General features: G+C 42.8%; 1 protein-coding gene and 1 long non-coding RNA gene across 7 annotated transcripts in view; one reads left to right on the top strand and one right to left on the bottom strand.

Annotated features, from left to right (window-relative positions):
* LOC124294769 overlaps window positions 1-17,595 on the top strand; it is a 186,129-nt gene that overhangs the window by 96,123 nt on the left and 72,411 nt on the right. The gene's annotated exons all lie outside the window — the stretch shown is intronic.
* Window positions 1-17,595, bottom strand: part of LOC107226503 (steroid receptor seven-up, isoforms B/C) — a 99,164-nt gene that overhangs the window by 77,997 nt on the left and 3,572 nt on the right. The window lies entirely within an intron of this gene.

Below are 17,595 nucleotides of genomic sequence, written 5' to 3'. Positions count from 1 at the left end.
ATTTCGTTTTTCAGATGTTTTATAATCTGATAATCGTAAATCATGTACAAGAAACTTGTTTCGTTTTTTCTTTTTTTTTTTCTTTTATCGAGATGGCAATATTGCGAAAGATTTTCAAGTAAAATTTCATTCGTTCGAGGTATATAGTATTTTTCTTCAATTAAAGGCAACATCCTTAAAATTCGGCCGTGTTCGATTTTTCGTATCATAGACCGTTCAAGTAAGAAAACGATTGGCAAAATCTGTCGTCGTTACATAAACTGAAATATTTATCTTGGGTCTGTTAGTCTTTCGATACATTATACAACAATCATCGAGCAAGTGTTACAAGAATAAACGTTAATTTTTCAAGCCTATATATTCTGTTCGGCAACGGGAAAAGAAACGTTGAAATTACCGAAATTCAGCCGACAACATCGAGACGGGCGTTCTTCATCTATGATCTACGATTACACAGATCGCGCCTGTGAAGTCAGTGCCCACCATAACCGCACGCGGCATAAATTATCGTTCAATTCAATCTCCGGTTGCAAGCTGCAAGTTATACACGCATACATGTACATAGGTAGGTGGATTATAGGCACGGGTATAATCGTTCCTGGGCTCAACCCGAGCTCCGCGATACAAAGATTCAGCATTTCACTTGCGTCTATGCTTCGAGTGACTCGCTGCAACGCTATCACAGCGAAGCGAACGAAGCGAACGAAGCGAACGGAGGCGAGCGAAGTCCCGACGCGTATAAAAGTACAGCCTGTAACGCAGGTGTATAAATTTCTTCTATTCTACGCGGTAGTACAGCAGAGTATCCAACGCTTATACGTGAACAATGATTCTACGTTATTACGCAAATCTTACTGCATCTTGCACAATGCGCTTCTCTGCTACTATAGGATTATGTTGTACCAGCACAGCTGATGGACCGTAAACTCGATGGGAATTTTATTTTTTCCAAGATGTGATTGGATAGCTGGATTTTACAATCACTGTGTAGCGTGTGTAAAGTTGACGATTTTCGAACGGTGCGGTAAAACGAGGCCGGCGCATGCGCTTGGATGAACTTCCCCGTTTTAAACGCTGGTATCTACTTTATTAGCGCGTGCGCAATTCGCGGTAACTTAATTTTACGTTAGGTTAGGTTTCGTAAAGCCGAGCTTGTATCTCTTAACCTATTGATTGCCGTTGATGTAGATCTTTTGAATTAATGTTATATTACGTGCGATTGCTGCTCAAATGAAACTTTTCTTCACAGGAGTTGAAAAATATATCTGATGTATTCTATCACTCGTGTAGCGACGGAAGCGCTCGCCTGTTTGTTCGTGATTCAAACTTCAGACTCGTCGGAAATCGTACGCTTTCCGCACTTGTAATGCAATTTACTATTACTATGCCGCGGTTGTTGTGTATTTTTATTTACTGATATTACTAAGACTGTAACTGCTGCATTCAGAGTCATTGCCAGGATAACAATTCGTAAATCTTTTCGTGTATCGATCCTGCGCTTGAAGAAGTTCCTTGCTCGAAAATTGATAATTTACGTTGATTTTATTGCGACATAGTCGTACATCGAGTATTTATCAAATTATTGTGTTCCTAAGCTACGAGGATTGGTTTGATAAAGTTATCTATGCTTTGTCGCTAATCGTTTCAAAATTGTTAGAAATCTAATAGATTCGTTGGATTCCATTTCACGACGGCTGATTTTATTTAGAAGACTATTTTTACAACGTCGTTGTAACATTTTTTTTTTCATCATCTTGGCGACGTCAATATTTATTTTTAAAAATGCACAACGATAACTTTTTGTTCAATGTTTGAAACTAGTTTCCGATGTTGAACTCTTTGTTGTAACTTGTACAATCAAACGTCAATTTCTTTTTCGTCTCTTTGTAATCTGGTGTTTATGAGATTCTATTTTATTAAAAAAATTCAGTCCAATGTTGACCAAAATTCGTTTTATTATCGGTTTGTATAACAATTTTCCAAAAAATTCCGCCACCGATCAAAAACGATTAGTAAAATGTTAATCAGGGTAATTACATGCAAACTATTATAAAGAATCGTTTGAACTTGTTTTTTTCTTTTCTCCAAAACCTCAGACAGTTCAACGATAAAAGTAGCTTTATTCTTGTCTTGATAACGAGGATCAATACACATCGTGGGTGACTTTAACGCTCGTAGAAACAGGCGAGAGATACCGCTTGTAGCGATCTTGGAAATGCAACAACGATCGTAATAACGTTTTTCCAAATTCTTAACCACACTCTTTCCGATTTGAATTCACTCGAAATTTCATACCATACGAGTCAATTTTCCGCCACCCAATTTCTTTGTCCATGACGATTAAGGAAAAATTGTCTAAACACCACTCGTTGACAAATCTGACTTGCGAATATCGAGTCGATCTTCGTGGATGCAGGTTCAAGTTTAATCGGTGATTGATAATTTGTTGCTTCTCCGGGGGGCAAAAAAGGTTGCTAAAAAGGTACAAATACCAGTGCTGTGGGATAAATCGGCAGTATCGATAGATCCTTTTTTCAATCAATCGATCAAAAGAAGTTGCCAATCGGTACAGTAATCGACACGGTCGAATAATCGGTTAATTGGAAAAACGATCGATCGAAAAAAAGTCGATTAATCGCAGGGAACAAATTTTTATACAAATTACCATTCCGCGTTCGCTTCCTTCAACCCAATCAATCACCCCGCATCAAAGATCGATCCGATCAATTCGACTTCGCGTCTTTAAAACGCGCGGAATGAAAAGCTGGGCGACACGCGTGCCGCGATGTAAACCCATGCATAATGCATGCCTGCATCTCGGACCGCTTCCGATTGCTGCACAGCGGTGAGAATAATCTAGCGGTATTGCTATATAGGATAATTAAGACTTGGGAGGCAAACGTCGAGACGCATCGTCGCTTCACCTCGCATGGCTTGCACAGGTGCAACAGCGCCTTCGAACGCCACCGATCGGACGCAGTCTCTGGTTAATGAATTGCCGTCACTGGCAACGTACGCCAAGAAATCGGGTCATCCGATGCGAGCCTATGGGTTAGCTTTATAAACGCGGGGTGTCGACGACTCGTGTGTTCCACACCCACGATACATCTCAGAACGCACACACACACGCACGCAACTGAAAAACACGTCCCACACACCCCAAGACGCGATTCAATTTAACAAACGGCGAACCTTCGGGCAATAACTAATAACTTCACTTCACGTCGTAAAACCACACGTGAGACCGGCTCGATCAACGGCCACGGTTTAACCTGAGCGCAAGTTACATGGGTATAATATGGTATACCTGTGATATACATATATATATATATATATATATGTATATATACATACGTGTATTACGGTATGCCCGGTGAACCTACGTCGGCACCCTCGACAGGCGATCCTAAAGTTGCCCTCAGGCTGACACCTGATTTTCACACTTGTGATTTTTCAGCCAAAAAAGGATCGCTTTGTTTTTCTTTTCTGTTTTTTTTTTTTTTTTTTCTTCACATACCGCGTGGAGGAAAGAACGACGATCTCGGATATTGCGCTGAACAGACTTATCGGACATTCGATTGTGAATAGCTGGTTTTTTTTTTTTTTTCTAAGCGGATTATTGTTTGACACTTTTTTTTATCTCAACGGTCGAAAGAAATTAGCTATTTTTCCAAGTCCAGTAGGTCGAGTTTCATTGCTGGTGTTTGGTTTTCTCATTTTTAATAATATTTCAACGTTACCTACGTCATGAGGTTTCATATTTTATTTATTTTTATTTTTTATTCTTATGAGGATCACCTCTATAAAACTTTGACGCCTTTCGTACTCGAAACAATATAACTATGATCAGGAATCAGAGTAGAAGATGATACCATTAAAATTGAAAATGATAATTTACGAACCGGAAGATTGGTATTTTTTCTCATATTTCTGCAGGTTTTGTTAGTTTTAGAATTCTCTTGAGCCAAAATATATCAGGTCTGGAACGTAAGCCTAAATTTTTCATTTCCAAATATAAAGATAGTACGTGCCTGTCGGCAATTGAATTCAAACTATCCTGACGCAACGATAACATCTGATCTTCGGATTTGCCATTAAATTCGAATCTTACTCATTGTCTATTTTTTTAACCCTGACACGAGACTTGGATGAAGAACAAAAATCGCCTGGCACATACGTAAATCAGCGTTTTGAATCAAGAAATTCAACGTTAAGAACAAGGTGTTCTTTCATTTTTTGTTACAGTTCGACGTAAATTTTAATCCGTCAGTTGAATCGCCAGATTTATTATACATAGGCGTTTTAAAAACGTATACAGTGGATTTGTACGAAGTTTGTCACCCGTTGGTGTAATTCGATCTAGCCACAGCCGTAAATTTTTCACTCGCGTATCATCGCCCGACAAATCGCACTGGAAAACTACCGCAGTATTTCTACAGTTTACGATCACTGTCCTCTGACGAAGTATACAGCTCGTACAAAACGGCGAATGTGAAAACTAACGAAGACAGCGAATACCATCGACTCACTATTGAACAGTGTCGAAACCTGTACCAAACTTGAAGTAATTCGCAGTTAAATTGCAGTACGCAATTACTAATTGAAAAACGAGCGTGAAATACGAAGCCGATTTTACTGCGAACCGTTGGCGTTTTCGGTGAACAAGATGATGAAGAAGAACTGGGAAAGACACCGAAGAAGACGAATGTAGCGGGTGTCTAGCATGCGCATGTCCTGTTTCTGTCCCGGGGAGTCGTCGAGCACGTCTATATGGTCCTGGACTTATTGCCGCTGGCGCATGCGTCCCGGGGAATTTTGCCCTGCTTCCTCCGCCTCGAAGGGTTGGGAGGATTTCGATTGAAAACGTCGCGCGCCGACGGAAAGAAGTAGCCATAACTACAAATTACATCGTTACACGGGTATTAAGCGACGCGCCGTGCGGTCGGTCAGTCGTTTTGCAACCCATTCTCCATGTGGGTGCAACGTCACTGATTCCGAGCAGTAAGTGCAGTTCGGATACTGTTACATCGTTCGCACTCGATCGGCATTACGGACCTTCCACGAGTGTTCGTACGTATTATTGGCCCGTCGTTGAAGTTTTAACGCGTCGTTTGTTGCTCATTATTGAGAAATCGATGCGGAGACCGCAAATATCGACCTAACTGTCGGATGCCTATTTCGAACGCAAGTTCATCGTTTCAGAATTCATTGCGAACGTTGAGAGAAGTGTGGGGTCATTTTGTCTCGATGATGGAATTCAACTGGCGGAAGTTGAAAATTAGCGATAGATCGTTTGTTGCATCGAACATCGGTGTGGACGATAAGTAGGAGCTCAAGTTATCAAGCAATCGCGGTAACTCCGCGTCATAAACGTTCCACATCCGATTAGTCATACGATTTGGCGAGAATTCACTGTACTTAACGTATGAACAAAGGACGCGGATTATCACTTCGGTACGTGTTTCTCTTGGTAAGCCGTTAAGCGGTTGAGCTTCGTTTTCTAAAGTTGAAAATCTATGAGAGAGTATTAATCATTCTTTCCTGCATCGGCCAATTTGTTTGCGATGAGAAACGGGCCGATAAATTTAACGCACCGGTAAAATATGAGGGGAAAAAAGTAATTGGGTAGCGGGTAAGGAAGGCGCGAATAAGACTACATTATAAGTCCAAGTAAATCTGCTGAGAGGGGGGGGGGGGGGGGGGGGGGAGAGAACGATTATTACGGCAGTATAGGTATATTTATATGATTCTAATGAGAAGTTGATTTAATTTTAATAGGTCATGTTTATTATAATGGCAAACCGGGATGCAGTAGTTACGGGCTACGGTTACGGTACATTCGCGTATGGTACGCCTGTCGCAAACTGATTTGCGTCGAGGTGGCTATGGCTGACTTGCTGGATGGCTGTAACCGTTTCGCTTCTTGCTCAGCACTGTGCCGGTACCAGGACGAGGGGCGCGCTTGGCGACCCATTAGTTTGCCGATTAGGATCAATGTCCTTGGCAACTCGATGCATTATACTCGCTCGAGTCATGGACTACTCGGTAGGTATAACAGATGGATAAATATAACTCGTTGCAATTCCTGCAACGGTGACTTTCGTTCGCGCTGCATGATTGAGCACCGAAGTGTAATTAACTCTTTCTGGATCCCGATTAATCGAGGTGAGCATTTGGTTTCGGCGACGAGTGTCTCGGAGATGAATTCTGATAGACGAATTACTTGGAGATGGTGTCAAGCGGCAAGGACCACGCGAGAGGCTGTATATTGTGCACAACGTTGATTCGGAAACACGATCCGATCGGAGAAGCCGGCTGGTTAGTGATTGCCGTGGCTATAATAACGAGAGAAGATAGCCTGCCTGGATGGCTGGCTGGCTGGCCGGCTGGCTTGAATCTCCATTATATTCCGCGTAGATAGGTAACCACTAACGGGACGTGACGTTAATGAATTTTTTTTTCTTATTTTATATTTCTCATCCTCTTATACGCCTCTCCTGAGTATCAGTGGTGGTGGTAGGTGGTATACAGGTGGGTATTGTAAGCGTTGCGCTGGAAGTAGAAGTAGAAGAGGAAGACTCCACGCGCAGGACAAGTTCATTATTTTTAGAACTGACGTTTGCCCATCGATTCCTCGTACCCGACGAACACAAAGACGCGTCTATACACGCTTCCGAGATGCCACATTGGTGCTTTGGTGATACTTAAAGTCGTAAGAGCAGTCTAAGGAAGGGACCGTAAAACGACCGGTCCAATCGTCACTACGGTAGCAAAGATAGGATATGCGAGAAGTTTATTGTGATTAAAAAATAAACCGAGAAGTTACGAGAAACGTTCTTCTTGCCTGAAAAGCATCTGGTGCGATGGTAAGAAAAAGAAGAAGAAGAAGAAGAACCCAGACGTCATTATGACGTATATTTGCAGGTCGACGTTCGCGGTGAAAGTACAAAAATTTTTCATCCCGAGTAAGGGTGCTATGACGAATTCTTCGCACCAGCGGTATCCTTTGGAAGATGCTCCAGTGTCATGTGGGAAGATGAAGAATGCAGAGGTGTTAGGGTTAGAAATGATGAGGGATTCGAATACCCCGGTAGTGTGTGAACTCTGTGGGGGTTAAAACACTGGTCGAAAGAAAGACAAGATTGTGTAACGGGGATAGAAGTAAGAAGAAGAAGAAGAAGAAGAAGGAGTGTGTAGGAGTAAAGTGAGCGGGCGGTGGGGGGCGAAGAGGTGAGCAGGAAGGAACTCTGGGAGGGAAGCGAGCGGCCGACGCGGTCAGTAACGTTTCGAGTCGAGCGCGTAAAATTAACGACATTGTTATAATTAATTAGCGGCCGTTTCTACGGGGCAACAATATAGAGCCGCGCGGGGTTCGTTAGCGAGATAATTGGTCACAGAGGATGCGTTCGGGCAAGCAGCGTTAATTCTACGTCTCCTTGAGGAGCGCGAGGATACACCATCTAGCACACTCCCCACGTCCACCAACATCGTGGTATTAAAACGCGGGTACACGCATTGCATTACACGGTTTGCGAATGGCGTTGCTCTGCGTTGCGAGCGAAGAATCGCCTTATGGTAGGTGTAGACGTATACAGGGACAATATGTTGAAACTTGATAATCGACCGCGCATGCGCGAGATTTATCGGTTGTTCGCGCAGGCTGGCCATCCCGAGTTTTCAGCTGTCAAACTGTTTCTGACGGCGATGCAGTTGATACGAATTTTCGAGGTTAGAATCTTGAATAATTGAGGTCGTGACTCGGAGAGGTTTTGGAAAGCATTTGTTATCGGGTCGGAAAGTTGATTCTTTAAAGAACGGTAGGAACTTAATGCTTACGCTCTTTGAAAATTCAAACGTTCACATTTTGCGTACGTTGGCTCGTCTGCATCGCAGACAAAAATATCGCTGCGGGAAGATTTCGCCGACCAATGAGATTGAATCATTTGGCGCACGCGCTGTTGATTTTCAAGTTTCAAGAGATTGTCCCGGTATGTATAATACATACTACGGGTACAAGACATCGGTGTGAAAAGTCACCTGGCAGCAGAGCCAGCGGCGAGCCGTCGACTTGACAATAATTAATTTCGGTGCCAACGTTCAATGCAAACGTGATAATGTATGGAGGATGATACCGCTGATGTACCTGAGTGAAAAAGTGACGGAGTGGAAGGTACCTTCCTTCCTACCTACCTACCTACCTACCTACCTAACAACGTATGCACGTCTAAGGAGGATTTCTCCGATGTGCCGTCTCGTAGTTAGAAATGAGATTAATAAGGATTAGCAAAGACGAAATAATACAATATGATCTCATTAGCGCGATTAGCCTGCGGGCATGGATGTCTGGCTTCTTCGTTTGGAGTGGGGCAAGACGTAAGTCTCACTAAGTAAGTATAAGACTCGCTGGGGAATAAGAGACCGAGAGAAGCCCCGTAGAGTATCTCAGACCGCAATTCGAGAATTGAATTTCCTACGCCGTAGCGTATAACCAACACGGTGTCCGTGTGGCATCCTCCGGATTCCCCTTCCGCCGTCTCGTTTCACCAGTCAAACGTCTCGCCATATTTATGCAGAACTTTAACCTCTTCGGTGCAGCGTGTCAATTGCCTTACTCCATCGGCAATGTCGCGAGCGGTACATAATTTTTTTTTTTTTTTTTTATTTCTTCTACCAGACATATCGCACCGCCTTCTAACCGCTCCGTTTCAACGACGAGGAGAGCTCGTACAACGGATAAGATACTTATCTCGAGACGACCGCGAGTCGGTGTATCCGGGGACGTGTAAATGTATAATCCAGGACAAATAATATCCCGTGTCTTAAGCACTAGTTTACCTGGGCCACGTAATTACTATGATCGAGCCAGCGGACATTCTTAAGCAACGCTGCTGCCCTGGCTGCTCGGCAACGTTCGCCTCTTTGTCCGTTGGTTCCTAATAAGAACAGGCGGACAGAATTCTTTGGGAAACGTGCTTTACGGTGTACCCTCGATTTGTTACCGCACAACTCATGGGAGAAAAGCGATACATTTTTGTACGCGGATCGGGATTCATCCGCCGACGAATGAATGTCGGACGTCCGGTTTACTTCGATCGAGATATCGGTTTTCCTCTTTCATCCCTCCTGCGCGATGCCGGAGACACGGGTACAGGACCTGGACCAGGTTTCGAATCGAATCTGGGGGGGGGGGGGGGGGGGGGGGGTCGCTACGAGAAAGGCGTAATAACAGGTTAGGGCTGAACCAGCGTGTGAAACAAAGCACCGCTTTATGCGGCTCGCGTTCAGGATCATTTCCGAGACCGTCCAACAGGTACGGGGTAGAGCAGCGAGCTCTTCGCAGGACCGCCAGGACAGCTCTCGAGGACCCCGGGACGGGACGCCGGACGGGTTGGGCGGTACCCTTGCAAGGAGTATCAACTGGCTATCCTCATACTTCATCTAAAAACCCGGATCGTAGGCTCGTAATAAAAAGAGGACGTTGTATATGGAGCTCGGTTAGTGATAATTATAGTACATCGAGACGTCTCGACTAACATCGGAGAGCCTCGGTGGTCTGAAATGATCAAATCCGTGATTCGTGGCGAGGCTACAGAGGCGCGACGTTGGTATTATTTCACGATGTGCTATAAACTAGAGAACAAATCGGGATTGCTGGCGTTAATTTTTCACCGTCAATGAGAAGAGAAAACTTTGAAGGATCTACGTAGGAGGTGTTACAATTTTCAGTCTTCCGTAAGGTCGATTAATCATCGACGCTCAGACGATTCGTCAAGATACTTAATTGAAAGTATTTGGCTAGCAATACCGATGCAGCAGGTATAACGCGTAACGACATCTCTTTGATTTCTAGAAGTGGGTATTCCTAGTTTCGAAAGCAACGCACGTGGATACCAATGACGAAATGCGAAACATCGACGAAAGGATCTTGAAAACCTTGATCCGATACGCGCGGAGTAATTTTTATGACCTAAACCGAGAGACGGATATCAAGATACAAAAGTGTACCAGTACCTACGAAATTGGAAGAGATAGGATCCGCTCTAAATCAAAACGGTTCGTAAAGAGCTTGGCGTGATTGTACTCGGTTAAAAGTGGAGGACTATTGGTTCGGGTAAATTGCTTTTCAGCTGATCATTGTCGGTGTAAATGTCCGGCGAAGGGTTTCGGGTGTAGCCGGCTGCTGCTCGTTCGTATCTGCACGGATAGCGGTGAAGTCGTGTTGGGATTAGAGTACGTCGAAGAGGAGGTCCCAGGATTCTGTAATCGGTAGATTAATGTCCGCCGCTCTAGGTGCCCTCAGCAACTGGCAAACTCGCGCCGGATCGCATATCGCACTGCAGGAGTCAACCGGACCTTGTACCGCCGTTATGGAAACCTTATTCGGAACCTTTGCCGGACCCGACCGGACCCGCTGGAGACCGCCCTCCGAGATCGAAAGCTCTGTTCTAGTTCTCGGGCTGTTCACGGCTTCCAGATTCATTCCGGCAGCTTGCTTCGGCTGTATAATACACGTCTGATTTAGTGCCGTTGGCTCGGCGGAAACCGAACCATTTTTATTACGACCTCAAACCTGGACTCGACTTATCAACGTCTCGATTGCTCGTTACCTTGCGGCTCCATTGTGAGAGCAGTTCGGTTTCTGAGACCAGACACGAAAGTGGATTTGGAATGCTTCTACTTCGTGGATACGTCAAAGTATGTTCAGCACTTTTGACCACTTGAACTTTGAATGTTTTCTTGAAATCTCGCGAATGCGTAAAAGGTGCAGGACGGTAAAGAATCACGACTTCATCTATACTGCTGAAAAAATTGCACTGCTTTGACCGTTGAAGCGGTTGAGAATAAACAGTGGCGAAATACGCCAACACGAGTAACCATTGGTACCTAAAGTAGCCAAAGTTTTTCACACGGTCAAGCCGCGAGGTTCCGAGGCTAATAAATCTCGAATAAAACGCGTCGATTCGACGGAGTTATGGCTTGAGTCGGTACGAGGTAGTACAGGGGTGACTGTAAGTATAGAGGGTCGCCTTAATGACAAGTCGAAATATTTTGATTAATGACCCGGCGCAGCGAGCCGTGTGGCAGACGGGCCCAGTTCCCGGTTCCCGGTTCCCGGTTCCTTCCTCCATTCACCGTATTGTGCGGTGTCTTATACCTAAGCTCAAGGTATCCCAAACGAGGTCCGAGGCTCGGTGGTCATCTTGCATAACGGCCCGATTCCAGAACCGGCCACCCTTTTAACTTTTTGTCCCCGACCCCTAAATCCGATCTTTATACGTACGCCACCGACCGAGGAGTAGAGCCGCTGCCGCAACGCTTATTATACAAACAAATCCAACCGAAGTGGGCAAATAACCGGGATTTTCATGCCGAAGAATGACCCTTGGCTAAAAGTGCCCATGGGAAAAGTGAAACGGCGCTGTTGTACTTGCTCCGTGTCTCAGAAAACTGGTCTTGATACTACTTGGGTAAGTTTCTCGATCGGTTCGGTTGGGAATTTTTTTTACGCTCCTTTCGTACTCACGGATCAATAATTTTTCAGTTTTACTACACCGGTGTCGGGCCAACAATGACGACGATCGTAATCACGATGCGATAAATTTCTACACGGCTTCTTCTTCGCACAATGGACGAGACTGAGGATAAGGGGATACTCGAAGACTGTTGAAACGGTCGATTTCAATTTGTACACCGCGTTTTATACCCACTTGGGGTTACTAATTTATGCACGGTTTTCTACAGTTTCGGTATAATTGCACCATTCGTACCTCGGGTCCGAAAACTCCCTCGGGGATATTCGGAGTACCGAGTTTCGAGGAGTATTGTAACGATTCCGCGGCAGAGAGTCGCGAACGAATAAATCGAAACATTCTTTTCACCACACTTCGATGGAAGGTTCGTTTTTCTCGCAGGAGTCAACCTTCTCCCATAAAAAGCAAATATCAAACCACAAAACCAAAAAGGAAACGATTTCCCTCCCTGAATGCTCACTATAGATTGTTTGATTTTCAAATACGGATTACTTATATTGAACGTCGGTTCCGGTGACGATCACACTGGTTTCGAAATGGCCTACTATCCATCCTGGTTACGCAACATACTGTTTTATTAATGCAATGTCTATCGGATCCAAAATCAAGAGAGTACCGAACATGCGGAAGAATGCGAATTATCAATCAGAAGAGTTTCAGCATACACTGTAGAGAAATACGGTGTTAAATATGGAAAAATCTCATTGGTTACAGTAACTAGAAAAATTCAGTGAAACGGGTATCGTTAAAAAAGCTGTTTGAATATTGTTGGAATTACGAAAAACGAGGTACACGTAACCATTTTGCGCTATTGTCGATCCTTTTTTCGTTATCGCAACGCAAAATCAGTTTGTGAGGTTTACTCTACTTTTTTAGTTAAACAAGGCTTTAACCTCAATTTATCGTTGCGCGAGCATTAAATTTTCGCAACGATTGCAAGAAAATATAGCAACGGTGCTCGTAATGAGAAAGAATAGTAACGGATACCAGACTTTCCGGTAACAGTTAGAAAACTAATTTTCACTTTCTACCAAGAACTGTATTTTTCGATCGCGGTAAAAAATGAAAATAGTCAAGGACCAAGCGGTAACCGGAACTAAAGATATCTCTCAGTGATAGAAGTCCGCACCGTTTTTTTTTTTATTCATTTTAATACCAAGTGTCAAGGCGTCAAGAATCGAACGATTTACACCGATGATGCTTAATTTGACCATTAATCGTTGCGGACTTTTATCGACGCCGTGAATTTTCTGACAGTGTATATACGCGTATAGTATATCCCTATGTAGGTGCTTTTCCATAATACACCGATGCGCATCGGTGGCGTGTTGTAGGAACATTTCGACGCTCATTGGCACAACGATGCTGATTGTCGGCGATCACTTTATTACGTAGCCGGATTGATTTTGATGTCAACCGATGTCAAACGATCGCGAATTATCGTCAATTTGTCAAACCGCGGTTGTTCGCGATGCGACCGACTGATTGAGGGGTGGCCCAGATTGTCACCGGGTATACACACAATGTGCGTTACACACACTCTCTCTCTCTCTCTCTCTTTCTCTCTTCGTCCCAACACCCTCCGTATGATATATTTTCACGTACGCGTGTACGTTACGTGGCACTCACGCACCGTGCACACATATGCAGCAGGTTAGCAAAGAAGCGACGATGACTCACCGGCGTCTCACATTCCCAATAATTTATCATCACTTGTATGCCATAATCAAAGGCTGCACGCGCTTAGCGTTGAAATACAAAGCTTTTAGTGGATTTCAAACTATGGGACACGTGCTACGAGCTTTCTTATTTTCACATACTTTGTTACCCTGGTAATATTGAGATTCTTTGTTTCTACGGGATTCGATCGGGCGAAATGTAAATCACGAGTCTAAGATATGAAAAAAAAAAAAAGAATCCAACAACCCGTGGACAAGTAGCCATTATATTCTGTCGACGTTTCGGTGTCGAACAGCACAGAAGCATGAAAAACTTTCTTGCGAGAGAAAAAAAGAAATGAATAAAAAGAAAAAAAAAAAAATACACACACGCGCGCATTATCATTCCAAATCGCCCAAAGCTTCTAGCACACTTGACAAAAATCCTCGGAGACTGGCATGGTTTCTTTTTTTTTTTCTTAAATTTTTTATTTTCATTTGTTTATTTTTTGTTTTTGTAATTCCTTTTTATTTCTTCCTTTATTCAAGTACAAGGTACACGCAACGCGATGATTTGTCATGCATACACGAGAGTCGGTTCGTTGCGTCAGCTTAGACGGGCTTCTCTTTTTCCTCGTTTGCATCTCATGCTCTCATCATGCAGCGTGCGTATTACATGCGTACATGTATACACACATGTTGTATCCGTACTTGAACACGCGTGACTTAACCGCGTAAAATTTTTTTAAGGATACCATCAGTCGTCAGGATCTAAATACCAACTGGTATCGGAGCGAAAAGGTGAAATCTGCCGGAGTATTCTTATGCGAAAAATTACAAACAATTACGACTCATTGCGCGTCATTGCGGCATACGCTTTGGGGTGATTAAAAAACTTTTTACGAATCACGACGCGTATGAGCGAAGAAAGAAAGTAATTGTGTCGCTTACGTTTGCCCGATCGTAAATTCAAATACTCTGTATTAATTTATTGTAAATCAAATTATATTTCTCTGTTTTGTTTCGAATCGTGATTTAATGTCGTTTGAAAATTATTGTTTTAAATATTTTCTTCTTACGCTTGCGATCTATCGATGAAGAAGATTTGCACAATTGTCCCGGTGTTGTAGAAACGCTGCGACAAATGTCGGTGAATTTCATCCTTTGCAAGTATATATATACAATATATGTATGTATAATGTAGAAATGTACCGACGACGAATTGACGAGATTTTTATACCATTGTATGACTTCTTTTTTTTTTTTTTGTTTTTTTTTTTTTGTTCATGCGTAATCATTGCATCAGACGTTTCATCACGAATGTTAATAAATACCGCTATACATATACGTACAGGTACACCAATGACCTCATTGGATTTTCGTCGACTCATCATGGACTGCACGAGCAACTTCAACTATAAATATATCACACGAAGCCGTAAGGTGATTCGGAAAAAAATAATTTACCATTTTCCACCGTGGCATACCCTAAAAAATTTTGTTCAAGTGAAAAGAAAGATTCTGTGAAAAGATGAGCGTTCTACGGTACGTGTAAGATCGCGTTCATTTGGTTTTTCACTTTTTCAACACGTTGCAGCATTTCAATTATTACTTCTTTCCTGGCATTTATACTCGACCCGAAGATCACGATCCATAACACAACGATATATCGTCCCGGAATCTTGTTCGCCTGAATTAAAAGTTCGTATCAAATTATAAATATCTTATGAGATTGAATTAATAACGAAAAGGTCGTCAGGATACGCTTCGCAAACATCAATCGGATACTTGATATTTTACAATCGCGGGTCTTCTTTGCGACGTGAATTGATATTGCGATCGATGCCGGCAATGAAAAAAATTCAATTTACTCACGATACTAAGTAAATGTTGAAAAATTGTACAAAAGTGAAAAAAATCAACCGGACGCGATCTTCCACTTAACGTAGAACGATCATTTTTCGCAAAATCATTCTTTCAAGCGCATCGGTGGAAAGTCGCAGATTACGTTTTCGGATAAAAGCCCGGTTACGCACGCCAGGAAAGAAAGGGAGCGAATGAAATTCGTAACGAAAAAAAGAAAAGCTCTGAAAGTAGGAGCATGTATACAACGGGATTGATAGTGAATAATTCGTAGCGTTGAGATCACGGGGGGTTGAGGGCATTAATCACGTCGAACCACGCACTAAATCACTCGTGAGATATAAATTACAACGCCAATCTGGTATCAATAAGGAGTAATTCGGGATAATAGGGCGTGTAAGGATGAAGGGACGGAGCGGCGGAGGAGGAAGAAATAATTCCTGATCTTCCTCTCGCCGAGAGAGAGAGAGAGAGAGAGAGAGAGTCTTGGGCAAGTGTGTGCGACCGGCGGTAGATTCCCATTAACAAGGATATCGGTCGATGCCTCCCCGAGTTTGTCTTCTTCCGTCTAAACGCGACTCCGTCCTTTTTCCCGTTCCGTAGTCCCTAATTTTCTGCTCACCGTCGCGACGCGTTTTTCTTCGTTAGGCAGCTGCCGCCAAGCACTTTTCTGTAGCACTCACACACTCCGAACCACTTCCTCTATACTTCTTGTTACACGCGATAAATAATTCACCGCGTTTTCGCGAACACTACCGATCGGATATATATATATTATACACCTACCTCCATCAATGACGCGCGTATATTCTCGGCTAACTTTGCTGCGTCACTCCCATGCGTAAAATATCGCTTGTTTGTCAAACTGAATACCGAGTCGTGTAGTATTTTTCTTATTGTACGTATACGCTCGTTGTTTCCGAGTGTAAATCATTGTCGGTATTTAAAAGAAATTAAAAGCGCGGACAATTTATCGACGGATAGACGATTTGGACACTTGAGTTTTGCGACAACGTTTGAAAATTATACCGTCATTTTAAGTATGATTTTACAGTTTTGATACACCGCTCAGTTTTTTTTAAAAATTATTTTCATTGTTCTAGGTAGAAAGTGAAAATTAGTTTTCTAGCTGTTACCGGAAAGTATTTTCCTGTAACAAATAAAATTTTTCTCAGTGTATAATAATTGTTTTTCACAATACGTTTTACCGAAAGTTAATTATTTTCATTGAATTTGAATCATGGAATTTTTTATCCACGTAAAATAATAAAACTGGATTACGTCAACGGTTCGTTCTAAATATATTTTTGGTACAAAGCGGAATAGAATTTTTTCCCGCACAATCGTATTCGAGTAAACGGTAGTTTGTCTCGTAGAAAGATTTCGATTACTTGCAATGTTTTACGCCATCTTCGAATATCCTTCGGAAATAGAATATACGTAATTTCTGACAAGTAGAAATTAGGAAGCTACAAAAAAAATCAATCTCTCTCTCGATTTCTTCAGGATTTGATTTTCTTTCCCCCTCGCTCTCGGTTACGACTATTTTTTCTATTCCGTGTTCACTTCTAATTTACTTGTATCACGGCTGATTGCAACGTGCGTAGCTCGTCACTCATAGAGTGATTAATCTCATTGACGACATCGCTGCGGCAGCGGAATTAGTGCGGGATAAGAAGCGGAGATGAGACGGGATGAATAAAATAAGAAGAAGGACGTCGAGCGGGAGGAAAAAGGAAGTGCGCCGGTGATTACATCGTTATTAGACCCTTAACAGATGTAAAAATGTTGAACCTTGCATACCTACCCACCTTAAGCTACCATCCAACCCGACTCGCTCCCAGCGGGTTATTAATGGCGCCTCTTTGTTTTTTTGAGACGTGAGTCGTGAACACGCGGTGTATATTCACGCCTTGAATAAATTAATGCACGCCGCATGCAACTTCTCAACCCCCGAACCTTGACGGGTCGAATTAGGTGTCGAGGTGCATTCAAATGCGAATGAGCTCCGGGGCATACATGGCGAAGTGACAAATTGGGGAACAGGTAGAAATTCTACGTCAATTCTGATCCTCGTCCTCGGACTTTTAACCCTATTATTACTACTGCGCGGTGCCGAGAGAATGGTACGAAGAAAAAAAAAAAAAAAAAAAGAAAAAACTGGTCTGGATCTTTAGACGGATATTTACCCTTCTACCCTTTATTTCCCTATCCGGTATTCAGGGTGCGTGTATCGCTATTGTGCAACGAAATCTCGCGGTCGGTTTCTACGGTGTATGATGATGAAAAAATTTTTTCATACCTCGACCACATTATCACATAAATAGATAAACGAAGTTTCGTTAGCGTCGATTTTTAATCGATCATTTTATCGGGTTATCAAACTTTGTCGCAACTTATTTTTGTCACTCGATTATTATACGGTTATATTGATTGACGTTTAGGTAGATATAACCGTTTAAAATTTGCGTGATTTTTTTTCTTCCTGTTTTTCGGTTTTTATTTTTTTTTTTTTGAACTTACGCGTATCTTCGATTCGAGAA

This window comes from Neodiprion lecontei, chromosome 5 (assembly GCF_021901455.1).
Source record: "Neodiprion lecontei isolate iyNeoLeco1 chromosome 5, iyNeoLeco1.1, whole genome shotgun sequence".
Taxonomy (NCBI): Eukaryota; Metazoa; Arthropoda; class Insecta; order Hymenoptera; family Diprionidae; genus Neodiprion; species Neodiprion lecontei.
The sequence above is the reverse complement of the archived record's forward strand: the minus strand, read 5'-3'. Positions and strand labels throughout refer to the sequence as shown.